Raw genomic sequence first — 27,177 nt, forward strand, 5'->3', positions numbered from 1 at the left:
GCCTTCTTGTTTTTGGGGAGAGGAGCTTGTGAGTGTTTATTTTTTATTTTCCCCCATGTGAGAGAATGTTTTCATTGATTTTTTTTAAAAAATATTACTACCGTAGGTTAATTTATTGTGTGTTTATTCTGTTAAAGGTGTACATTTCGATGGTGGTTTGATGATGTACTGCTGACTGCTTTTGGAGTAGACTGACTATCTTTTGTCTTTCCTCTGCTTTTTGGAGTTGTTTGTAAGAGTTCTTTAGGGCTTTGGGAGCACCTGGAAACATGAAAGGGAAACTTGAAACAGAAGAATCTGAAGAAGGCTATCCCTTCCCTTTAGTCTTATCTCTGCAATGCCCAATGTAATGAAGAGTGCTGCAGGACTTTCAAACATTCATTTTTAATGATATTTTAGTAGTACAGTTAAGTTATAACCATCCTTTATTTAGGATTTTCATAGATACATATAAATGCTCAGATTGTGGCTAGGCATTGAACACATTTCAGTACTACAGTTTGTTTGTTTGTTTGTTTGTTTGTTTATTTATTTATTTATTTATTTATTTTATATCCCGCCTATCTGGTAGGATTAGGACCACTCTAGGCGGCTAACAACATAAAATAATACAATACATATATATAAAACACTTTTTGCACAACAGAAACATTAAACAAGATGGGAAAAACAATAGGAAAGGAAAAGAAAAAGGGCATCAGGAATTATCTGATGGTAAGGCCTGCCAAAACATCCATGTTTTTAATTGATTTTTAAAGATACCCAGCGAGGGAGCCATGTGAATCTCAGGAGGTAGGTTGTTCCAGAGGTGAGGAGCCACCGCCGAGAAGGCCCAATTTCTTGTCTTTTCCTTCCGGGCCTCCCGTGGCGTTAGGCTCTTCAGCCTCACCTCCTGGCTCGCACGAGTGACATGGGTAGATCTTGGTGGGAGTAGGCGTTCCGCCAAGTATCGAGGCCCTAAGCCATTTAGGGCTTTGTATATAAGCATCAACACTTTAAAGTCGATGCGGAACCGGATGGGCAGCCAATGCAATGCGGCCAGAGTGGGCGAAATATGTTGGTATTTTTTCACTCCACTAAGTAGTCTGGCCGCCGCATTATGCACCACCTATAGTTTCTGCAAGAGCCTCAAAGGTAGCCCCACGTAGAGCGCATTACAGTGGTCTAATCTTGAGATTACGAGTGCATGCACCAAGGCAGTGAGCGCCCCAACATCAAGGTAGGACCGCAGCTGGGCTATCCGCCTAAGATGAAAAAAGGCGGTACGGACCACCGACGCCACCTGGAATTCCATAGTAAGCGCCAGGTCCAGATGGATCCCCAAACTGCGGACCCCATCCTTGGTGGGCAGGGTCATCCCCCCAAAAGAGAGGGAGTTTCCCAAATCCCCAGCTGTGGGGGCACCCACCCTTAGTACCTCCGTCTTGTCCGGGTTCAGCCTCAGCCCGTTTTCCTGCATCCATTGCAGTACAGTCCCCAGGCAGCGCTGAAGGGACAGAACGGCATCTCCTGCAGTTGGTGAAAAGGAGATGTAGAGCTGAGTGTCATCGTCATACTGATGACGCAAGGCTCCACACCCCCTGATGTCCCCACCCAGCGGCCTCATGTAGATGTTAAATAGCATTGGGGAGATAATCAACCCCTGTGGAACCCCACAATTGAGACTCCATGGGGCCGAGACACTCTCCCAAGCTGCACTCTCTGGGGGCGGTCCTCCAAGAAGGAACGGAGCCAGGCCAAAGCCAGGCCACCAATTCCCAGCTCGGAGAGCCTCCCCAGGAGGATACCGTGGTCAATAGTATCAAAGGCCTCTGAGATATCAAGGAGGACCAACAGAGACACTTTGCCCCTATCAGTCTCCCTCAATAGGTCATCCAACAGGGCGACCAATGTCGTTTCTGTACCATGGCGTGGCCTGAAGCCCGACTGAAATGGATCCAGGGCATCTGTTTCATCCAAGAGCGCCTGAAGCTGATCGGCCACCACCCTCTCAACCACCTTGCTTAAGAAAGAGACATTGGCGACAGGCCTATAGTTGCCAATTTCGTCCGCCGCCAAAGTAGGTTTCTTCCTAATGGGCCTAATGAGTGTGTTCCTTGAGGGCAGATGGAAATCTGCCCTCAAGGAAAGACCCATTAATTATTGCAGTGGCCCATTCCATTGTTGTAGGCCTGGCTGCTTTGATTAGCCAGGCCGGGCCAGGGTCAGGGGAGGAGGAGGTGGCACGACAGCGATCAAGCGCCCTGGCCACAGAGTCAGGCATGACAGGCTGAAAGGAGTCAAAAATCACCGGGCAGGACGGAGCGCTGGACATCTCTGCTCGACTCACTGTATTCAAAACAGGAGAGAGGTATTTAGGTATTCAGTCTTGAATATATTGGTGTTCTGCTTTGCTTCTGTTGAAGGATTAAATTAAAAGCAAAAAAGCAAAGTGTGTTGCTTATATACTGACCCATAGTGCTACAAGCCCTTTCTGGGTGGTTTACAAGTTAATTATGCAGGCTACACATTGCCCCCCCCCCAGCGAGCTGGGTACTCATTTTACCAACCTCAGAAGGATATAAGGTTGAGTCAACCTTGAGCTGGCTACGTGGGATTGAACCCCAGGTTGTGAGCACAGTTTTGGCTGCAGTACAGCAGTTTAACCACTGTGCCACGAGGCTCTTAAATTAAAACACTGTGGACTTTGCAATGTTATAATCTAGCAAATATTATCTGGCTTTGTCCAGTTGAGAATCCTACTATTTCCAGCCATGAGCCTTCTACTCTTCCTGTCTTCTTCTCCTGTATCAATGTTTGTTGGTTTCATTTGTTTTTCTCCATTACCCCTTGTTCTCACATAGCTCAATATTCTGCTCAGAACTTATCCTAATTACTCAATTCCATTTCTGCAGAAATTAAGCTCTCTGTTTTGAATTTGGAAGATATTAATTTTAAATTATGCTCATCCAATCATTAGTGTTAAAAGCACTATATATTTCAGCCTGCATTGCTTGCAAGATTTTTTTGCATCACAGTATGTCATCACCCAAGCCAGTTTTCTGACATATTGATCAGCCTACACATTGTCCTATGATAAAATAAACAGAAGAGTGTTGACAGAAGTCTAGAGGATGATAGATGACCTACTTAGTTCATAGCCAAAGGGAAAGGACCTCACAGCGGCAGTTTGGCTATAGCTGTAGTATGACGGGCTTAACTGATGAGTCCATCAAACGCCTATGCTCAGACATTACTGAAAGCTAATTATCAGTGGGCCAGACCGGGGGCTCTGATGGAATTAATTTTGAGATAGAACAAATGGCATGTATTTAGGCTTGTCAATAAGCAAGATCTGTGCAGATTTATGGCTTCCAATTGTTAATATTTCTGTAATAAATTAAAAAAAATACCTTTCAAAGTTATGTATAACCACATAGTTTGTAACCAGAAGGAAAGGATCTGGCAACTGAAATTTATAATGGCAATTTATAAAGTGGCACCAGCTACATCAGACTCCAACAAATGCCTATGATCAGAGACCACTAACAGCTAATTACCAGTAAGCCCAGTTGAGGCACTGCAGACACTTTCTGGGCTGCGGTTAAGCCTCTGTTAAGACCCATAACCAGTGGGGCCTCTAGTCAGAGTTTAACATATTTTCTGCCCTCTTTTCCCCAACAGTGGGCAGTAAGCTACCCACAGATTCCACACATTATCTAATGAAATGTGGACCTCCTTGTCCCTACCAGTCTTTCTCCACCACTAGCTTAAGACCAGCCATTCAAATATAATCTTGCAGCTGCAGATGCTTATCCATAATGTTTTTTCCTAAACCCTCTGCAGCTTTTGCCAATGGTAGTGTTCATGGGACCCCTAATGCCAGAAACCACACACAATATCTCATTTCCAAAAATGTATTATTTATTCATCAGTAATTATTCTGAAGTAATTGCTTGAAGTAAACAAAATTTAAATTGGCTAAATCCGCTACTGCACTGCATGATAAAATAAAATATTTATTGATATGAACAGTAAAAAGAACAAGAAATACTTTCATAACAAGGAGAATGATTTTTTAAAACATTCATGCAACTCATTTTGAAAGCTGGGGGAGGGGGGAAGGGACAGAAGGCATTTAGTATAGCCTAAAAAGGCAACCATGAGTAGAATACGTGAGGAACATAGTTGGGAAAAAAACCATTTGCTTCGGCTCTCTTCGGAAATTTGGTGGGAGGGTAACAGTACCTGGCTAGAGAAGTAAATGCAATGTAGTTGTGGGACTTTCTTTCAGTCTTTCCTCTCAAGACCAGGGCAGAAGACCTGTGGCCTTCTTCATTACAACTCCCATTCTCCTTAGCTATGCTCTGTTGGCTTGAAATTATGGGGATTTGAATACAACAGCATGTGGAACTCCACAGTTCCTCCAGGTCTATTTTATAGTATGTCAAAATACAACTTCACTGTTTGGTGGAACAGTACTAGCACTTCCATTGGCAGCCAATCAGCCATTTCTGCCCTAGAACACATGTATGGGATCAATGCAGTCTCACAGTAATAGTGTCATTCCTGGAACACTGTTGGTAATCTGTTTTAAGAAAGTACAGTAGCTGCTTCAGCAAGATTCTTTTTACTTTTTGAGAACATCTATATTTTTACCTTTTGTTTCTGTTTCTGTCCATGGAGTTTTCTTGGCAAAGATACCAGTTCCTTCTCCAGGTGGATCACATTTAGTTAGAACTCTCCCCTGTGACCTGTCCGTCTTGGGTGTCCCTGCAGGGCACAGCCCATAGCTTCTCAGAATTACTCAAGCCCCTTCACCACAACAAGGCAGCAATCTGTGAGGAATTTAAATGATAAATTATTAAAAATTTGATATAATCACTTAGATTCTGGCATGAGTAATATGCTGTCATTGTGGTCATTAAAGGTGGAGCTGGGTATCTTTAAAAGCCAATGCCCAGGAAGTAATGGGGGAATCTTCTCCAAGAACATCATATATAATCTTTGAGATGTTTGAATATCATGAGACCCACAGGAAGCTACCATTGGTCGGAATCTATTCACAGCAATGTTCAGTTTAAAAATCCATGCTGGCCATGACTGTTCCTATTTGACTCTTGTAATTTCTCTTTGCTTTGCAGCATGACTCATGACTGATCAAATTTGCTTTTCCTTATTCAATTCTGGGTCATTGGGAGTTTTTTGTGTTCTTCTCTGATGATGGTAATACATTTCATTTCAACTATTATCTTTAAGTAGTTGCACTTGTGTCCTCAGAACTGATAATCCTGACCAGAGCTTGAAAATGATGTATTAAAATTAATGTGTTTACACTGAAATAGTTATTTCCCCTACAAAATTAGGACAAAATTAGTTTAACAGTTCAGAAACAGGATATTGAAAGGATGAGATTTCTATGCATAAAAATATTTGCTTACATCTGTGTGCCAACAATCCTCCATCAGAGAAATATGGTACCCATACATCTTCCCCTCAGAACAAACTCTCTACAGTGGTACCTCGCAAGACGACTACCCCGCTGAACTATGAATCCGCTTTATGACTTTTTGCGATCGCTATAGCAATTCGCTAAACAGTCATTCCAAAGGGCGATTTTCACTTAACGATGATTAGGTCTGTGCTTTGCAAACCGTTTGTTCGCAAGATGACAATTTTTTTGGCTCCGCAAAATGGCTGCCCTGTGTTTTCCGGATCCATGCTTTGCAGGGCAGCCATTTTTACAGCTGATCGGCGCTCGCAAAATGGCTCCCCTATGGACGATCTTTGCTGGACGACGAGGGATTTTCCCCATTGGAACGCATTAAACCGAGTTTTAATGCATTCCAATGGGGAAAGGGTTTTCGCATGAGAATGATTTTGCTAAACAGCGATTTTCCCAGAACGGATTATCGTCGTCATGCAGGGCACCACTGTATAAGTGATTACTGACTTTGGCAATTAATATCTGAATTGGTTCAGAAATTGAACCAAAATTGAACCTTTTGGAAAGGCCTGAGAACTGGTAGCAAGCACAGCCAATGAGCAGAGTTTGTGGAAGTTATAGCTCAACAGCATCAGAAGGTCCACATCTGCAAGCAGAAATTAATTGCTGTGATCTGTACAACCTATGTGAGAGTTATGATGGTGGAGACCTGTGCAGCTTCCCAAACTGACAGAAAAGCTTCTGTAATGCAATGTTAAAGAAGAACATTTGAAAATGGTCAAGGAAATTATTGGCCCTTTTCACAGAGGTGGTCAGCTAAATGTGCACAGCCGTCTATGGCTGGAGAGATGAGATCCAGTGTTTGGACACATGTCCTTCCATAACCTAATTCTTTTTAATACTGGGATCACCATCCGTTACTTTCATTTGCATTATGTAATTTGTAATATATCGTTTAAAAAAGTACCATGCTACTAAGAGTCAATGGTGACAACTAGGGTTGGGCACAAATTACACAATGAATCACCAAATTCATTCAAAAATCACTTATTTGTCAATTTGTATTTGTACAAATCAATGCCCCGACAAATACAAATCAATTAACTTTAGCTATTTTTGATTTGTCAATTAATTGGGCTATAAAACAGCATCCCAGGAACCTAGAGACATCAAAATCACAGAGAGGCTTCCCCTGACTCTCTTCTTCAATCCGTTCAAGTTTGATGAAGATTGGGTTTCTCCAAGCAAGCTGCTAAAGGGCACTTTCCTGCAGAGACCCAATTTGTGGGTGTATAACTCAGATGTCTGAAACTAATCTTCACCAAACCTGGGGAGATCGTACATAAGAGTCAAGAGAAGCTTCCCTGTGATTTTGGTGTGTCTAGGTGCCTGGAGAGGGATTTTCCTGGAGTGGCTATTGTGGGTGTATAACTCATATGTCCAAAACCTGAACTTCACCAAATATGTAGGGCTTGTAGAGGAGAGTTTGGGGAAGCCTCCCTGCAATCTTGGTGTCTCCATGTGCCGGGGGGGGGTAGTGTTTTATAGGGGTTTAAAAGCAAAAACGAATCAACAAATTGATCTGTTGACAAGTCAGAAAAAATAATAAATTCATAATTCATGATTCATCAACCTTGATGAATCATGAATCAAAACAAATTTCCATTTTTACTGCTTTGTGCCATCTCTAGTGACAACCTGCATTACATTCTCTGTAGAATCCACCGATTATGACAATTAAAATAACAAATGAATGCTGGTAATTAAATGAGTTAAATGTTTTCATTATTTGGCATTAACAGCAATGCATTAATTTTCCCATTTTGTAATATTTAGCACCTACATATTAATTATCAGATGGAATATTGCAAGCCCTGATCCAGACATAGATTGTCTCCTTTCACCAGTAACTTATGTAGTAAGTTCACTTTCAAAATCAGTTAGAGCAGGGGTCCCCAACCCCCGGTCCATAGTCCAGTGCCGGTCCGTGGCCTTGCTGGGACTGGGCCGAGATGGATCTCTGCCCCCCGCCACCCGCATGGTGGGTATGTCGCACTCAGGTGGGGGCATGTTGTGCTCATGCAGGAACGTGTTGCACTCACAGAGGGGCATGTCACGCTGACAGGGGCCTGTTGTGCTTGCGCAGGGGGTGTGTCACACTCATGGTGGCATGTTGTGCTTGCACAGGTGGTGTGTTGCGCTTGCCCAAGGGCATGTCACACTCGCACAGGGGCATGTCATGCTTGCGCGCATGTGTGTGAGCATGACCCCCCACAAGTACGGGGGAGCCCACCACCCACACAGCCCCCCCCCGAAGTGGTCCCAAAAAGGTTGGAGACCACTGAGTTAGAGAGTTAGCCATTGCACTTTAAATATCATAGAACATTATACCCTATAGTAGTACTGATACTGAATGGAGTGTGCACCTTTGCTCAGTATCTCACATATCAAGAGGGGAAAAAATAAAAACTTACAACCAGTCATTAGCTGAAAGAATATTTTAGGCAACAAACATGAAGCCTAAGCCTGGTTGGTTTGTTGATTGATATTCAAAATTCACATTTGCTCATTTGTTTTCCTATTCCTCCCCAAGGTACTCAAAATGCTGTGATGATCCATGTAAGTACTCTGAGCACATTTTCATACTTGCACACATAGCAAAGGTGTCCATACCTTTAGACCTGAATTTTCCTGTGCTAATACAGAGACTAAAATTGTCACTGAGGCAATACTATGAAGGAGATGGTTACCATTTTATTTCAAAGAACTGTCTACTATATAGGAGTGTGGGATCCCTGGGATTTAAGGGTTTTTTGGTGATTATTAGTACTACTGAAGTGAATATGTAAGCAGTGTTTTACATACCAACAGGGAATGGCTTTCTGTATAATTGGCTGCTACAATACTCCTAGATCTTTTACTTTAACTTCACTAACAAATATTGTCATGATTTATTCAAGCTGTTCAGTTACAGATTCATGAGTAGCTCCAATTATTTTCTACATTTCACAAAGTAAGTTGCCGTTTACTTTATTACATATTTTTCTGTTAAAACATAGTTATCCCCCGCCCCCACTGGAAAGAAACTGTGGACAACCAACTGTAAAAATCTATAATGATGACTAATGATCAAACAAAATATTCATGAAGGCCAACATGCACACAAGAAGACAAAGTTGTGATCCTGTCCCACTCTCTTAGTAAAGCAGGGGGATAAGAGCATGTAACAAATGTGTTAACTATGGTAATCATGAAGTGAAAATACTATAATATTTTCAACTGGTATAGAACTACTAATAATTGGAAACTATTACTGATACCATTTGCATGTGCAAACCAATTGCTAAAGAGCAAATCTGAATAAATCTTTTTCAAATGTTGTCTACCTTATTAGGTTTTCCGCAGAGGGGTAAAAATAATTTCACTTGCATTTGATTACTGCAGTTAGTATAGAAGACTACTTTACATGCCTTCTAAATAATAATTTTTATTTTTAGAAAACAATATCAAAACAACAGAGAGGGAGGGATTGAGGAAGATACCTGTTTTTGACAGGAAGACCACAATTTAACTTCTTGCATCAAATATTTTAAGAGGAAGGAGAACAATCTTTTTTGGTTTTGAGCCTTCTCTTAAAGATTTAGGGGGAAAAAAGACATTTTCTGGAGTATGTCTTCTGGTAAAGAGATAGCTTTTTGTATTTTGCCAAAGGGCATAAAAGAAAATCATTACAATGCCCGTATAGTAAAAGATCAAATTAGATTTGTGGCAGTTGTTTCTATTCTTCTTGCTTTTAACTATTCTTTACAAAGTTTACAGATACTGTGCCTTGCAATACAGAAACAAAATTTCAAGAAGTAGTATATTACCTGTTTGGAACTTCATAGCTAAACATGGCTGTTCATGTAGATTTTTAAAAATATCAAGATAATACGGGGGCAGAACACACAAAAGAGGCATCGATTAAAAGTTGATTAATTCACACTTTCCTATGTTTTTCCTTTCTGCACCAGTTTTTGTGTGCAATTTATGTGCCTTCCATTCACCACTCAGAATCACATCCATCACATCCAAACACTACTATTTCCTCAGTGGCCTACAATGGCTACATCTCTTTCCTGGGTCCTTCAGAGGCACCAGGCAAGTATTCTGACTGCTCTCTCTGGAATGCCAGAAGGCTTATTCTAAGGGCAAGTTCCCAGGGAGGGAGATTTCACCAAATACTCTGTGCTAGGTGCTCTCCTATTGTGGAATTTTGAGTAAGAGACAAATGACTGGTAGGTGGGCCAGATCAAGTGTCTCACTCTGAGGGATGAATTATTCCTCTGAATGACGCAATGGGCAAATGCTCCAAAAGTCTGCCAATTGGCTTTCTCCTGTGGCAAGTACAGTTGCACCTCGGTTTACGAATGCCTCAGTTAACATAATTTTCAGTTTACGAATGAAAATCCATTGAAAATAATGCCTTGGTTTATGAATTTTTTTCGCAATATGAAGCAAGTTTCCCCAGGATATATTGCGCCTCGGAGGTTTATAGTGCCACCCCCATGCCTGCGTTCTTCGGTTTGTGAATTTTTCGCAATATGAAACATCTCAGAGAATGCATTAAATTCGTAAACTAAGGTACCACTGTACTTTGAAGGTAGAGGATCTCTGCTGAGATTTACTGAGGGCTGGAAATGGGTGTGGTCAAGGTGAGAAAGCTATTCCTACCATTTTTAAACACAAAATATGAAACCCTGTTTATATTATTATATTTAAAAGATGGTAATAAGAATAAAGTAAAAATATTAAAATGTTTTTTTTTCTAGAGCACTAAGATTTATGGTTAATTTTTAAAATAAATAATTGGAGTATGATATTTTGTGAAAAGAGAGAAAATAGTTTTGGAGACTTGATACAACATCTGGGCTTAATTCTTTCTAAGAACAAAAAAATCTACTGCCAATAGGAAGATAGATAGTGTCTACTATTATATTCTACAACATTCAACAGATGTATCAAAAGATTTATAAGCTCTAGATAAAGCTTCTCATGATATATTCTACATGGTATAAAAAGTCACAAGTATATGGCTATGTTAAACTCAGCAAAGAATGAAAAAATGGGTTTCAGTAGGTTTCAAGAATTTCTCTAATGACTGATGTCAAAGACATTTAGGAAAATATTTGTGCATGAAAAAAGCAAACATTTTGTGCTTTTGCTGTTGTTGTTGTTTAGTTGTTAAATTGTGTCTGGCTCTTTGTGACCCCATGGACCAGAGCACGTCCTCCTGTCTTCCACTGCCTGCTGGAGTTGGGTCAAATTCATCTTGGTCACTTCAGTTACGCTGTCCAACCATCTCGTCCTCTGTCGTCCCCTTCTCCTCTTGTCTTTGCCTTTTCCCAACATCAGGGTCTTTTCCAGAGAGTCTTCTCTTCTCATCAGATGGCCAAAGTATTGGAGCCTCAGCTTCAGGATCTGTCCTTCCAATGAGCACTCAGGGTTGATTTCCTTCAGAATTGATAGGTTTGTTCTCCTTGCAATCCAGGGGACTCCCAAGAGTCTCTTCCAGCACCGCTATTCAAAAGCATCAATTCTTTGGAGGTCAGCCTTCTTTATGGTCCAGCTCTCACTTCCATACATCACTACTGGAAAAACCATAGCTTTGACTATGCGGACCTTTGTCGGTAAGGTGATGTCTCTGCTTTTTAAGATGTCTAGGTTTTGTATTTCACAGCATTTCTTTAAAATAAAATTTCAGCTCAGACCTATGTTTAATCAACTCTAGTTTCAATAAAGATTAACTCTGAAAATCTACAGATTGTTATTTTGATTGTCAGCTTTTCCAAAGCTGCTGTAAGGACAAAAATAATCATAATAATTATGTGCATTGTTTTTGGCCCATGGAGAACCTCCCAGGACTTTCTAGTTGTAAAGTACTCTGAAGCAGTTTACTGTTCCCTCTTTCTGATGGCATTGTGAGTCATGCAGCATACCTAAGGCCACACAGGTGGCAGGGCCTGTAAACACCCCGCCAGTCAGCTGCACATGTTCAAGGTGATCCTTTTGTATATGGCACAAAGAGGATTTAAATTCCCATCATCACAATCTGTTCCCAGATACGTCAGCCTGCTGAGTTACACCAGCTTAAAGACAAAGATATTATTTTAATATTGCTCTTATTTGAGTTTTAAATATATCTGTTTATTCCATATTTTTATTATATATTTCTTATATATTTTAATAATTTATTGTTTAGCTTTAACTTTGTTTTTTTTAATACTGTAAGACGTCTTGGATCTATTAAGAGAAAGGCAGCACATAAATAAATAGATAATAGCTTTTTTCTTTGTGAAGAGCTTGCTGTTGTTTGCTTTCATGTAAGATATTTCAGTTACCTCCTTGTACTAATAAAAATAGCCCTGCTTGTTTGTTGTGTGCCTACTCCATGCTGGGAAGGGAGTGGTTCCCCTTTAAAGGAATAAAACTGTCAGATGCTGTATCCAGGTGTCTGTATAGTATGGCTCAAGTTATACAAAAGAGCACACCAGTGTATTCTGGTTTTTAGAAGGCTGGGCCCTTATACCTATTTTTGTGCACATACAGTTGTGGAAATAAACAGGGTCTCTATAGGCTTCAAAAATGAGCAGATCATATTTTGATCAAGCGAGGACAATAGAAGCTAAGGGATAGCAATATAGAACTGTTTGTCAATTAAATGACATATTAAGAAAGAAAATAAAAGGCAGATCCATGAAATCAAGAATGGGTCTTCATGATTTCATCTAATTTTTATGAGGGATCCTCGGCAAACCATAGATCCCATCTATGCCCACAGATTACACCACATAAATCATGTAACCTTTGTGGCATGCCTTTTCATTCCTGCAAAAACATAGGTTTCAGGCACAGATCTTCATGATATTTACATGCAATCTTCCCTAAACCACTGTCAGAATATAAAGCCCATTTGCACCCACAGACTGCCCCACAGAAATAATTGATCCTTCAGCACATAGCACTGAAGTGGTGCAAAAACATGGATCCCAGGCATGGATCCTCATGGAATCAAATGATTTTAATGTAAGATCATCTCCAAGTTCTTGTCCATCTTCACTTCCTCTACTGTGGTACTAATGTGAAAGGTTAGACTGCAAGCTTCTTTGAACAGGCATATCTCCCCACTTATACTCTGTAAATTCATGGAGTGGCAATAATGATGGTGGTGAGACTTGCCAGGTCTCAGAGATTGGTTTGCAGTGCCAGGAACTGCCTGTGCTCCCCTGAATCTCCAGGCAGGGAGACAAATCTTGGGGCCAGTGATGGAAGGAGAGGAACGCCTCGTTTATTGTTACAGCATGCCCGTAGTGCTTGTGTACCCAATCTGAATTCACACCAGAGCTCAATGGCCCCCTGTGTTTTTTTAGGAGGTAAGACAAGGAACCCACAAGGCCTATCTCTCCCTCACACACATGTGCACAGATGTTATTTTGCCATTGTTAGAGAGTCTTCTGCCTTCAGTGACATCACAAGGTCCCACACCATGATCTCACAAAGACCAACCCCATAGCAGTTTGCCCCAGAAATCCCAAGTGATGGGGAAGATGCTCCTTTGACAGCCCAGAAATCATTTCAAAGACATTTCTGAAAAACACTTGTATTGTTTTTTGAAAAGGGGCTAATCAGGTATCCTTGTCCTAGACAGAGACAGCTTACATTTTGGTCCCTCACATCACACACTGGCCCTTGTAAGCCAAAGAGAAAAAACTCAGAGTAAGGGGTGTACTCTTCCACTGCCATTCACCAGCTTCAACCCGGGCACATCCACCAAGCCTCTGTACTTGCAACTTCATACCAAGGTTTCACTTGCCAACGCCCGCTGGTTTCCACCAGGAATATCCACAGGTACAGCCTCCTCCAGATCCCGGCAACACCCACAAGATATGTCAGCCAGCACCTTTTTTGGGATCCAACACCCAGAATCCCCCATCCAGCATATACACCAAAAGGAACATCTCCCATCTATGCCCACAGACTGGCATGGATCCACATGATTTTATGTGGAAGCCTCATGTGAGCCAACATGTACTTTATGCAGCATTCACAGTGACCCACTAACATGTTAAACATTTCATCCATACCGGCTGATGGAAGCACAAGAATCAGAAAGCATGTATTGGAGTCACAGACTCCATCAATCCACATGACTTTTTTATTTGGCACCTACAAAACCATATATACATCATAATCCTCATTGTAGCTGTGGGTCTGGTGTTTATTAACTATGAGTAGACTAGATGGTGAAGGTTCATACCCAGGCCTAATCCCCATCTCCTGTTCCCAGGAGCCAACAAGCTAAGCCAATTTGCTTCTGAAGTGGGGCTAGGCTACAGCACACTTGCATAGCAAACCAGCCCAATAAGCTGCCAGTCACATACATAATAGGCAGATACAGGGGACACACAGAGTGCAGGAGGCTACAGAATACTCTGTGTTTACAATTTTGCTTTGGGTTTCTCTGGCAGAACACATTCTCTTGTAGGAACCTACCAGGGAACTGAGATCTCCAAGGGAGGCCCTGGCAAGCACCTGTTTTGGCACAAGAAAGGACGTTCCTCATGGTTACTTCTAGGCTCTGGATCTTCCTTTCAAGGGAGGCTAGAGTGCTTTATCGTCCTTCTGCCAGCAGGCAAAGATCTTATGCTTACAACCATCAAGGAAAAAAAGAAAAGAAGAAAAAGGCACAGTTTGTGTACAAAGTTTCAAGTACAAAACATTTTTGCACAGCATGTTTGGATGATAACCGGCCTTTTTCTTTACCTGCCTCTGATTCCTTCTCTCCTTTTGTGCAACTAACTCCAGGGTTTCCTTTTGACATTTTTCAGTGGTTGCTTCCCATGTCAGGCCCCACTTAATTGCCTGTCTTGTCATTTGAAATTTCATTTGGAAAGGAAGAGTTGCTTTCTGTAGCAGAATTGTTTTAGATGCATTTCTCTGATGGCGCATCTCAGCAGCAAATGTTAAGCAGCTGGATACTACCTAATTAGAATAGTCAGGAAAAGAGGCTGTTTGAGATGAATAATAATCACATCCATCACAATTGTGATTCTAGTTGTTTATGTGGTGTACACCTGCATCTTGTTGGCAGTCTATTTGATTGCAACAGACAAGATTCAGAGTTGGCCATGTATCTTTTCTTCCCACCTTCTGTGAACCTTAAATAGCATTTCTATCTTCATTTAATTATGCAGACCATATTATATACCCTGCTGTAGCAGACGCTCCAGACTTTTTCTGTGCAAAGAGCTTCAATTTATAGGGAACCTCTGTTTGTAACAATGTCACTAGGAGGATTATAAGACGCAAGTCTCAAACAGGTCCCTGTAGCAATGGTGAAATGTTTTCACTTTTCACTTTTGCATTTTGCAAGAATCATGTTTTAACTGCACTGCAACATCACTAGCACATGTGGTCAAAGGTATCAGGAGAAATTTAAGACACCTTTGGCTGTATAAAAATTTTGGTTCTAGCATTGTTCCTCAGGCTGATCTGTTTTTTTCATGGACCATGACTCATGAAAGCTTAAATAAGACTTGATTGTCTTCAAGTTGTCACAGGACTTTCTGCTGTTATTTTTTCTGTGACAGATTAAGACAGTTACCCCTCTACTTTGGGCAAAAGCGTTGAGTGAGTGGTAGTCTCTCTGTCTCCATTTTGCTCCCATTGCACCTAAAAATGTACAGTGGTGCCTCGCTTAACGAGCGCACCGTTTAACGACGAATCCGCATAGTGACACATTTTTGCGATCATTTTTACGATTGCATTGTGATGTTTTCTATGGGCAAACATCACATTGCAATGATCAGTAAGCATTTCGCTTACCGATCTTCGCATTGCAATGTTTTACAAACAGCTGATCGGCGGTTCCAAAATGGCCACCGGAAGAAGAAAATGGCCGCCCACAGCGTTTTCGCACCCTGCCCTCGCTTACCAAAGTGGCGAAAATGGTGGCCGTATGGGGAATCTTCGCTTAATGGTGAGTTTATCCCCCATAGGAATGCATTAAACTCTGTTTAATGCGTTCCTATGGGGTTTTCAGTTCCATTTAGCGATGTTTCCAGATAGCGACGTTAATCCTGGAACGGATTAACGTCGCTATGCGGGGCACCACTGTACTCTGGAAGACCACCCAAAGGAACACAGGTTCTGCAAGGGATGAATGAGTCATCCCCTTCCTGGTTGCACCCATGGAAGCAGTTCAGCCTTAATATACATGTTATTTTGTGTGCAGCAGTATGTATATAACTTAATACTTCTTCCATTAATTAGACTAAACCAACAGCATTTAACACCTTTTCCAGGTATTATACATGGCTGCTGTGTTTTCCTTGCTTCTGTGGGTATAAGAAGAAGGACATAAGGACATTCTCTTCAGCTAAACCCTCAGGGGCCAGCTTGTTTCATTTCCCACTGTAAAATAGTAACAAGGGGGGAAAGGAATTGTGTGTGTTTTCCTGAATGTCACTTTTTCAACATAACAAATTAATCAGTCAAGGGTGTCCACTGGAATTTTTCAGAGGGGGAGCAAATTTGCATAATTGTATGCTCACATCATTTGCATGCTTAGTATATCACAGTGCCTCCTTCTGTGTACTGTAATGTAATAAATGAGTATAAGATTCTGGGAAGAAGCCCCTCAACACGCCTTCCTTACTGATGAAATCAGTGTGTAGTTTTCAGTGGCTAGTCTCTGTGTCTCCTAGGCACTAAGGTTTTGTACTGGGATTTGAACAGGCTATCCTTTCCCAAAAACTGAATCCTCCTTGCCCACCACAATCTTTTCTCCCCTTGGAATCTCTCAGTTGTAGAAGGTACTTGGGATTTGTTAACTCCTTAAGAAGGAGACGCATAGGCATTTTTATAAATTAATGACTGATAAGGATGTGAAGTCTGATAAGAATGTGGATATGACTCTAGTTATCTGGATGTGGCAAGACTATATAGTAAGTATTATCCGGTCTCTGAGTTTCCTTAATACCCCCTTTTCTATGTCATGGTTTCTGCAATTTGCGCAAAATATATAAAACTCCAGCCTCTCTGAAAACTTGTTATTGTGCTTTTTCTTTTGGTGAACCTAGTTACATGCACTAGACATGGGGACGAATATAAAAATGAATCAGGATATTCGTTAAAAATCCCTAATTCATCAGATATTTGTTGCTTTGTAATCTTGGGGTCCATAGCCCCCAATGAATATGAAGCAATGAATACAACACTTTTATATTCATCCCTTTGTTCCCTATCCCTGTTATACCCCTCTGCATCAGCTGTTCCTCAGGGGCATAAGCAGAGGGGTTTTCCCTTTGGGCAGCTTGCTAAAGCCTGCCCAAAGGGAACCCCACCCCTGGGGCTGGGGGATGGCTTGGTTCCCCTTTCCTCCTCTTCCTATGCCTGTGCAGCATATGCTGCAGTCACTGATGAGTCCATGGACTTCAGGCAGCGAGGCTGGCTCTTTGCCCTCCACCCCGGATAACGTGAGACTATTTAGTCTCATGATACTTGCAAGTAGGAGGGGGGAATGCCTAGGTTACTTAAGGGGCATCCCCCCTCACACCACCCTCTACTTTTTCGGGCACTGAAGGAGACAGAGTCAGAGCTTGCGGCTTGCTTTCGTTAACTGCATCACCCAGAGATCGAGTTACTGAAGGACAGAAGGGCAGCATCAGCTCCTTCCCACGGTTTTGTTAATTTTATTTTATTGCACTGTATATAGTTGGGTTATAATATTGGTTAGTTGATTGGGTAATCGGAAGGAGGGAAAGTTGCAGGGAAGTTTCAAAAGAGGGGAAGCTAGCACCAGCTCCCTCCCAGGGTTTCTTTGTCTAAATTAATTATTAGTTGCATCATTTTACTGTTCAATTAGTTAGTTTACAAGTATCAAGGGGGGGGGGAAGGGGATGGCGAGTGAGGCACTGGCTGCACTTAAGCCCGGACGTTTTCTTAAAAATAAATAAATAAATAAATAAATAAATAAATAAATAAATAAATAAATAAATAAATAAATAAATAAGTGAGTGAGTAAGTAAGTAAGTAAGTAAGTAAGTAAGTAAGTAAGTAAATAAATAAATAAATAAATAAATAAATAAATAAATAAATAAATAAATAAATAAATAAATAAATAAATAAATATGCCTAGCACTACCAGTTTGGAATAAATTAAATAATGGACAATCCCAAGTGGGATTCGGCAGGCCTTACCTAGAGGGAGGCAAGTTAATGTTTAGGATTGCCCAGTTTTGTTTATCGCCACGTTCATTGGGCTCCTCCCCTCTCCCTCTGGTAGATCTAATTTTGCATGGGAAGAGTGCCTGCTTCTTAAAAATCATCTGCCTGCAGGCATTGGCTGATTCCCTCATTCAAATTTTAATGGTTGGGAACCATACATGGCTAGCTGACTGGAGGGTTGATCAGCCATACTGCACTGTGGCAATGAGTCCCAGAAAAATACTGGGGCACTAAGAAGATTTTTCCATACTGATGGGGGTAAACATGTACCATCGGCAATACAAGTTTTTAAGGCCAGGATTATTTCACAAATGCTTTATGGCTCTTAACTATTCACTTACGCTAATCTACGACCTCTGGAGATTGTTCAGACCAAATTCGTGAGAGCCATTCTTGGAGTTTCACCTTGTATTTCCAATGTGGCTCTTCACTTAGAGGTTGGGTTAATATCCATTAAAGCACAAGCTAAAGTCCTTATGGTGAAATACTGGCTTAAACTGATTTTTTCATTAGAAGGCTTGGCCCCACTGATCCTACTAGATTCCTTTCAGTCGGAGTGGAAGAAGCATATAACTGAAGAGATATCGAAAATTGGCTTTTCCCCCAGTATACTTACAACAATGGGTCTCAAGGATGCCATCAAAATAGTGAAGTTAAGGGTAGGGGACATTGAACTACAGGACCATGTTGGCCAGTTAGGGAAATATAATTTTCTTAAGAAATCTGCTTTTATCACCTCCTCATATTTAGCCAGCACTATGTCATCAAAAGCCATAAGGGCTTTTACACTAGCTAGGCTCAATGTATTTCTTTTTAAGCTTATGGAGGGAAGATTTCAAGGTTTGCCTACATCAGATTATTTCTGCCCTTGTAATAGTGATGAAGTTGAATCAGTTGCTCATGTTCTGCTTTTCTGTACTTGCTATTGGGATCTTCGTATGGAGCTTTTATCACCTATTATTATCCCGGGAGATCAGAGGAGGATTATGTCTAGTTGCTACTCTCTGACAATACCCCTTATATTACGAGACAAGTGGCCAAATTCTGTGTGGCAGCAATGGTTATTTGCAATCAAATATTTGGGTAGGTGATTTTAGATGGGTTTGTTTTTAATATAACACTGGCTGAGGTTTTACTTATATTAAGGATATATGATGTTATTAACTGGAAAGAAGAGATTGTTTTATCACATTTTAATGAAATTTTATTACCCTGACTGACTTTATGAAACTATAATTATATGTATCTATTTTATAGTGATTTGGTTTTACTGGTCTTTGACCATAATAAAGTATTCATTCATACTGCACTGTGTGAACAACAACAACAACAACAACAACAACAACAACAACAACAACAACAACAACAACAACAACAACAATAATAAATTGAATAAGTGGATGTATTCGACCTACTTAACACATCACCTGGAAAGGGCTGCGTGGCATGCAGTGGAACCAGTTGTGCAGGTGCAGGTTGGCAGCATTCAGCCAGTTTCCACCAGACTTGTTGGTTGTGCACCTTGGAGGCAATGATTTGCCCAAACTTCCTGGTAAAGTGTTGATCCTAGACATTATTCACAAACTTAAATGGTTGAATGCCAGGTATCCTACTATGTGGATCGTGTGATCCATGATCATTCTGTGGTTAGCCTGGCGCGGTGCCAGGAATATTTGCAATGTTAACACAGCCCCGTGGCACATTAACAGAGAAGTATGCAAAGCTGTCTGCAGCGGCCTTGGATTGGTGATAAGTCACCAAAGGATTCAATGTATAAGTCTGAATTTTTTAGAAAAGACAGAGTCTACCTTTCTGATTTGGGCCTGGGTGTCTTCTTGGAAGACATCAAAGGGGGCCTGCTTGTCGAGCTCCAGCAACTCACTGGCAGGCATGGGACATAGCGTGGCTAGTCCCTATGCTGTAGCGAATAGTGCGAAAAAACAGGTATTTTCGGTGTGTCCCACTGTAATTTCAGGTAAGCCAACAGGGCATCCGACCTCCCGGCACTGCGGATCGTGCGATTACAGTGCCTGTGTGGGGGGGGGGGAAGATGTGCTGGGCCACTTCTGGACCAACAGTCATCAACTAAAGATGGCTTGAGGTCTGGGGCTGTTTATTAATAAACGTCTGGGTTCCTGTTGTCTTTAAGACTGCTGGAATCTGGGGCCTGGGACTCGCCCATTTGTGATCAAGGGGTATTTTGATACCTCTGCCATTTACCTGTTTCCACACTACAGCAGGCCCCCTCCATTTGCCAAAGGATGGCAAATTCGAATTGGAATTTAATTCAATAAGTGTGGCCCGTATTTAACCCATATCTTTGTCTCATGTCTTTATTCCGGGGTTGGGAGGGCAAAGAGGAGGGAAGGGATCAAAGAGGGATCAAAGGGATCCCCCAGCCACTGTGGGATTGTTTTGACCCATGCTTTCCCTCCTCTTACTATGCCCTGTGGGAAGAGCAAACATATTTTTTTTTAAATGACCGAACAAATGATGAATTGATTCATTGTTTGTTGGGTCACTGGGGGGCAATTCGGGGCAATTCTCCATTTTGCCATTTCATCCCTATCTCTAACATGCACACATGGACAGCAAGTGGAAAGGGCTGGTCTCATCTGTTAAGTAAAGACATTCACCAAAACAGGATAGCTCTGGAAATTGGCATTCTAGTGGCAGCGTAGAAATCACTTTCATAATTTTTTTAACACCAGAGAAAGTTCAGGCTTGATTTGCTATAGGAGTCACTTGTTTGTCTTTCTGGTAGTCCAGGGTATTCACAAAGGTCTTCTCCAACACCATATTTCAAAGAAATTAATTCATTCCTGTCCACTTTCTTCTCTATCCATGTTTCACACTCTTACATAGTAATTTGGAATAAAATAGTGTGAATGATGAAGGTCTTGGTCTCCAGTGACGCATCATTACAGTTGAAGATCTTTTTGTTGCTGATCTTCCAAGTCTCAGTCTTCCTATTTCTTGTTTGAAGTCTCTATTTGAATTGATAATTGATATTCAAGATATTCAAAAATTTTAACTATTTCAGTTTCTTAATTGTCAACATTAAAGTTATCTGCAGTCATGATTTTTGTCTTCTTTATGTTCAACTGCAGTCCTGCTTTGGCATGTTCTTCTTTCACTTTAATCATAAATTGTTTTAAATCATTGCTGCTTTCTGCCAGTAAGATGGTGCCATCTACATATCTTACATCAATGATGTTTTTCCACCAAGTTTCATTCCTTTTTCTGAATCAAGTCCAGCTTTCCATATGTTATGTTCTGTGTATAGATTGAACAGACAAGATGATAAAATGCATCATTTTCTGACACCTTTGCCTATAGGAAACCATTCTGTCTCCCCATATTCTGTCTTAATGATAGCTTCTTGTTGACAGTACAGGTTATGCAACAGGACAATAAAGTGCTGAGGCATATCCATATATTGCAGAAAAATCCATAGCTTCAAATGATCCATACATCAAAGGCTTTGCTGTAGTCTATAAAGCATAGACTGATTATCTTCTGAAATTCTTTGGTGTTCCTCAGTAACCAGTGGATATTTATAATATGATCTTGAGTGCCTGTTACTTTTTGGAACTCAACTTGAACAACAAGCATTTCTCACTCCATATATAATAAACACCTTTGTGTAACACCTTGAGCATAATTTTGCTCATATGGGAATTTAGACAATGATCCTATATAGTTACTCCACTCAATGGCATCTTTCTTGTGGATTGGAATGTATATTAAACATTTCCAGTTTGTGGGCCATTGTTTTGTTTTCCATATTTGTTGGCATATTCTTGTTAGATAGGGACAAAGATGGAAGAACATAGACACATAGACACAGAGAAAGTTCCTTATCTTTTTGCTAACATACAAGTAATACATTGGTGGCAGCAATATACCTTGCATAGCTGAGCTTTCAGTTTTACTCCCTAAAATCTTCATTTAAAGGGGCTCAGCAGAGCAGAGGAAGAATTCTGAGACTATAGAAATCTATTGCCAAATCTAAGCCAAATAATTATAAGCAACCCATGTAACACAATGTAAGCACAAATTGAATGTAGATATATCGAAAAATGTATTTTTTAAAAAGAAATCTATTGCCACTGATGACACAAAAGGGCTAGTGACAAATCCTATAGTACCCTGTCAAGTAGTTGGCTGAAGCAAAGAAGCATGGGCAGATAGACCAGTTTGGAACACATTGTCTGAATATTCAGTCTTGTGTGTGTAGAAAGTATCAGGCTGTCAATTCAGACAACAAAATGTTTTGGGTCCCTGTTGCTCAATGACCTTCCCTAATCTATGCCGTGGTCTTTAGTCCAAATAATATCCAGATGCTGGTTTTTCCTGATGAACCAGTCAGTCAACTTGGAAGGTCAAGTTTTTTTTCAGCAAGAGAAAATAGTAAGATTTCACAGAACTAATTACAGCAGGATTACATTTTCAGTTTTGACAAGTAATTATGTTAATTGGCCCCACGTTGATCTATGTGTCTGTTAATTAAAATTATTTCCATAAACCAGATTGTAGAAATTCTTCTCATGCTTGTTGTTTAAATAAATGATAAGCACCCAGTGGTTCATACCTAACCATGAGTAGGAGTTACTACTGAAAAGTAAGACTAGTTGTGACAGGAATTTTTGCAGCTATTGATAAGGTTGCTTTCTCATTTGCCCTAATAATTTCAAGGTGCAATTAATCTACCATCTGTCTTTATGTTTATTCTGTCCTTCACGAAGGCATGAAAAGAAAATTATGTACTGCCTTCCTCGTATATAATAGTTGATTCCCTCTAATAAGTTGATAGTTACAGTACAGCAAATAAAGAATTGTTGGCATAATTGTGTTCATTGCAAAGTGCTGCCTTGCCAAGCAAATAGGCTCAGATGTATTTGCTCCAAAATGTTGCAAACAATCTACAAATGAGAACAATTTACTTGCTAACAATATAGGCCAGAGGTCTAAATGCAATGTTAACATAAGTTGGGGTGGGATTTTGATGAGAAAATCTATCAAAATTAATTTGTTTTGACACAGGAAAGCCTACATAATGGTGTTGTTATACAAGCAGAACTGGAAATGAAAGTAGAGTGCTTATAAGAGCCACTCAACCAAATGGCAAAGCAGAACAGATATTACATTTCTCATTGTCACATATTGGCTGAACTCCTATTACTTAGTCTAGCAAGTTGTAATTAGAGTAGGCTCAGGAAATCAATGGAATATACAGAAGAATTGACTCACCAGATTCACACTGATTCATTGGACCTACTCTAATTGAGACTTGAGATGCTAAGCAACAGAATTGTGAGTCCTGGTCCCACTTTAGAAATAGGCATAAGCATGAGTGGGCTGCTTGCTCATTACTGCCTCTTTATGCAAAGCTTCATGCCAATCAAACATTTGATGCTTTCAGGTCTGACAAAGTACATTTTTGGGGTTGCGAAGAAACACCATGATAAATCATGGATTTACAGAACTTTATGTCACAGTACAGTGTAAGATACCACTCTTTGGGTCTATCCACATTCAATGTTTGTGTCAACATTTTTTGAATCCCTAAGACTAGTGTCCACGTGGCTGAAGCTAGTTTCAACAGGATCAAAGGAGGACAAAAAAACTTTGCTTTCCTGGGTTTTCTGTCAATTTGCTCCACTTTGCTTAACTTGTTCCAGTGCACAATCAACTCATGTGCACCCTGGTCCCACATGGACACATGCTGATCCATGCATTTTGCAGATGGGTATCATTTGGTATTTCATATGAACTTGTTTCTTCTCGTCAGTCTCTACCTCTCCATGCCTTACTGCCAGTCCTGTTTAGATTTCTTGTGGTATCAGCTGTTCCTGCATTTTCCATTTTAAAAAATCATTTTTGTACCTGCGGTGTTTGCCCAGGTCATGAATATTCATATGTTATTTGCATAGACCAATGGGAGTGCTGGAGAGGCTGAGTCATAAGAGACTCAGGAAGAGAAGAAGTTTAGACAGGGTTTTGAAATAGAGAGATTTGGAGTTTGGGTGGGAGAAAGGTGGTTGAGAGGGATAAAGGAGAATGTTTAAGAGTTAATAACATTGCTTGTTCTGTCAACACCTGTATCAATAAACAATTTCTATTTGGTTATTTTAAAATGGCATATGGCCTGGACCTTGATTATTAATAATAGGTATTGTTGATGAAATCAACTGGTGGCAGCTGAGGGGCATGTAGGGTGAGCTCTTTGTCTGGTGAAACAATCAGGGGCCACGTGGAATCGTGACAGTACCATAGCACAAAAGTGAAAACTAAAATTGGAAAAACTGCAATTAGAAAGAATTGTGGGAGAAATGTGGTTTAAGAACAACAGGCAAGTAAAACAAGGAAGGAATGGAACTTGTGAACACTAGAGATGGGCACAAACCAGGAAAATAGTGGTTCATGATGGTTCATGGTTTGTCACTATACACAAACTTTCCAAGAAAATGAACTGTTTTATGGTTCACACAATTCAAGACTTCTGGGTGTGGTAAAACATGTGATGCCAAACTCACTGAGTCTTCAGCTGACTCTCCTTCCCACCTCCACCCAACACTTGGCGAAGACTGGATTTGGGATGTCCAAGTTATAGCCCCTCAAACAGGTCCCCTAGGAAAGTGCTCTTTAGCAGCAGGCTTCCTTTCAATTTTCACACTGTATTTATTTTTAGAAAACCTGATCCATGGTTAATTAAGCCTCCAGATCAAAGGCATTCCTATAACAGTTGATCATAGAAGCTTTCTATCTATGTATGATAGAACTTATTTTATTGTTACATTCATTGTCATGTCTTTGTGAAATCAAATCTTCCAGAAGCTTTAATTCCCTTTTCATATGTTCTAGTTGAAGATACCTTTAAAATAAAGTGTGGGTGGGTGTTTGCATGCATACTTGCAAGAGAGCTATCTTTTCTGACTTGAGACTGTGAAAGGCCATAATACTTCTCCATTCTAACATGAACTCTCCAGTTCTAAAGTTCCCACTTGCTACAGAATTTAAAGACATTTTTTATAATGCCAGAAAAAGTGGCATATGCTTCTGTGCTTGGGAAAGCTTGAATCAGTTAAACCATTACTAATGATGGAATATCTCTTTATAAAACATTCATAAGCTATTCTTTATAAGACATGTTGGTAAAGAAGTTTTCTTTCCAAGCAAATAATTTCAATAATAGTTATGTAGAACTTTTGGCTATTCAATTGGCTGTACAGGAGCACAAATTTATTGTATTGCTCCTTTTTAAAAAAAGGGTATACAATCTCTTGTTTAATGCCTAGCCAAGCTGGTAGCTTTACTATATCTAAAACATGATGGCACTAGCCTTCAAGATATGGAACAGATGAAAGACTTCCATCGACAGAGTCTTCCCGTGGGACCTTATTATTATTTTGCACTACTATCTGCAATTTGACCTCCAAATCAAAGACATTTGTATTTAAATGTTGTCACTCAATTGTGTAGCGATGTTAGAAGATGTTAGAACTGTTAAAGACATTGTGTCTTACATTAATCATATTATAATAAGGCAAATGGCTTTATTGTTTTAATGAATATGACCACCTACTTATATTAGACAGTTTTTACAGTTTCCAGCTGTCGAAGACCCATGGCCGACATTTTCTTTTACTTCAGCTGCTGCCCCTTAAACTGGCACCACACACATTGTTCTCATACTTATTTTCTTCTTCCTCTTCAGGCAAAAAATAAATGGTTCTTGTGGAGGAGCAATACAATAGTTGGTTTTATGTCAGGAGGGATGTTCCAGTCTCTAACCAATTTTATTCATTTCTCTTCTCAACCATCCAACATCAAACATGCCTCCCATACCGCATGGATTTTTCCCCTTTCTCCCTCATAACAAAGTGTTCTTCAGGTACAGTAAGAAGAGTCAAGAAAATGTGTATCATTAGCTAAAAATAATAATGGAAGAGCATTTGCAGGAGAGAATCAATGGGTGTGAGGGAATGGAACTGTATCCACCAGTTCTTCCTTTAGGTTCACACTATACATGCTCAATTTATTTCCAGATTCTGAAAGTTATTGAAGGAAGAAAGGTTTCAATAACAACTAGACAATTTTGCACGGAAAATTCACCATACAGTTTGCATTAAGTACTAACTCCTGTCCATCAGTTTTCCCCTGGAAAATGCCCCAGGCATGACATCTTTCCCCATAGCCAAGAATGCTCCAAAAATGAAACCACATCATTATGACATAGCAAAGCTCTGTCTAGGACATTCTGTAGCAAATCAAAATGTTTTGAGGCAGCTCCAAACATTTAAAGGGGAAACAAGGCTCAATGCGCTTTTTTTTTCTGAAAAAAGAGGATAAAAGAGCCAAATTCTCTGCTGCCTCTTCTTAAATAGTGACAAATTCCCCCACCCTCCAAAGGAAAATCAATGGATTTCTGAATGTGAATTTAAAAAATCTGGGCTTATTTCTTCATTCTCATTGATTTAGGCTGCTTTGATTAGATGGCATGCCTTGATGAAGAATTTTTATTTTCTCATTAGGGTCTTTATAATTTGTGCAAACTACCTCTGTGTAAAATTAGTGCCCCTCCCTTTTGAGAAGAGAAACACACAGGAAGAGTAGAACAACTGGCCAATGCAAAATTTAATGCAAATGTGTCTTCCAGCATTTCTTGTCTTAAAATTTGACACAAGGATGCAGCAGCCAGCTTTATTTTGCACAATCTGAGTTATATGTGTTAAACCACTATATATGTTCAAGTATTATTGGCTCGGTTTTGCTTAACTTGAGCAAGGAACAGAAACCTTACTCTCTTCTTTTGTTGAGAGCTCCACAAAATGCCTCACCTTCGTGTGGCGGGGAGGAGAATAATTTTATAGTTTCCTCATCCTAGGATGCAAAGATGAGTTAAGCAAGAACTTGCATTCGTGTTTCAGACAGTGTCAGAATGAGCTGAAACAGCTGAAAATGCTCTTTTACTTTTATAGGACTTGAACAGTCCTGCAAAAAGCATTGACGTTGTAACCAGTGGCTGCTTGGAGGGGGGGGAGTTGAAACTCTGGTGTCTAGTTTCTCCTCTAGGAACAGCCTACAAGTGGGCAGCAAGTGACTTGGGAGTTACATTCAGTCCTTGGGGCGACAAAAATGAAGCCCCAACACCTCCACACTCCCTGTTGTTCTTAAAATATTTTAAATCTTTTTTAAAACTAGTTTTTGGAAGAAAACTCAAAAAGTTCTCTGGGACACAGAGGACAATTTTGACCCATTTTGAGGCCCACTAAAATGCACAAGGCAGTTTTTGCTGTAAAAAAATCCCATTGTTTAAGAAAAATAAATGAGAGAAATGGGAGAAGCACAGCTGAGACCCAGGGCCTCTGGAGATTGCTCCACATACCCACCCATTCTGTCGTGTGCTTCCATTAATTAAACCCCTAGGTTTTTTTCCCTTCTTTGTTTATTGAAAGTAAGTTGTCTGAATCAGGACCACC

Source organism: Pogona vitticeps, chromosome 5 (genome assembly GCF_051106095.1).
Source record: "Pogona vitticeps strain Pit_001003342236 chromosome 5, PviZW2.1, whole genome shotgun sequence".
Classification (NCBI taxonomy): domain Eukaryota; kingdom Metazoa; phylum Chordata; class Lepidosauria; order Squamata; family Agamidae; genus Pogona; species Pogona vitticeps.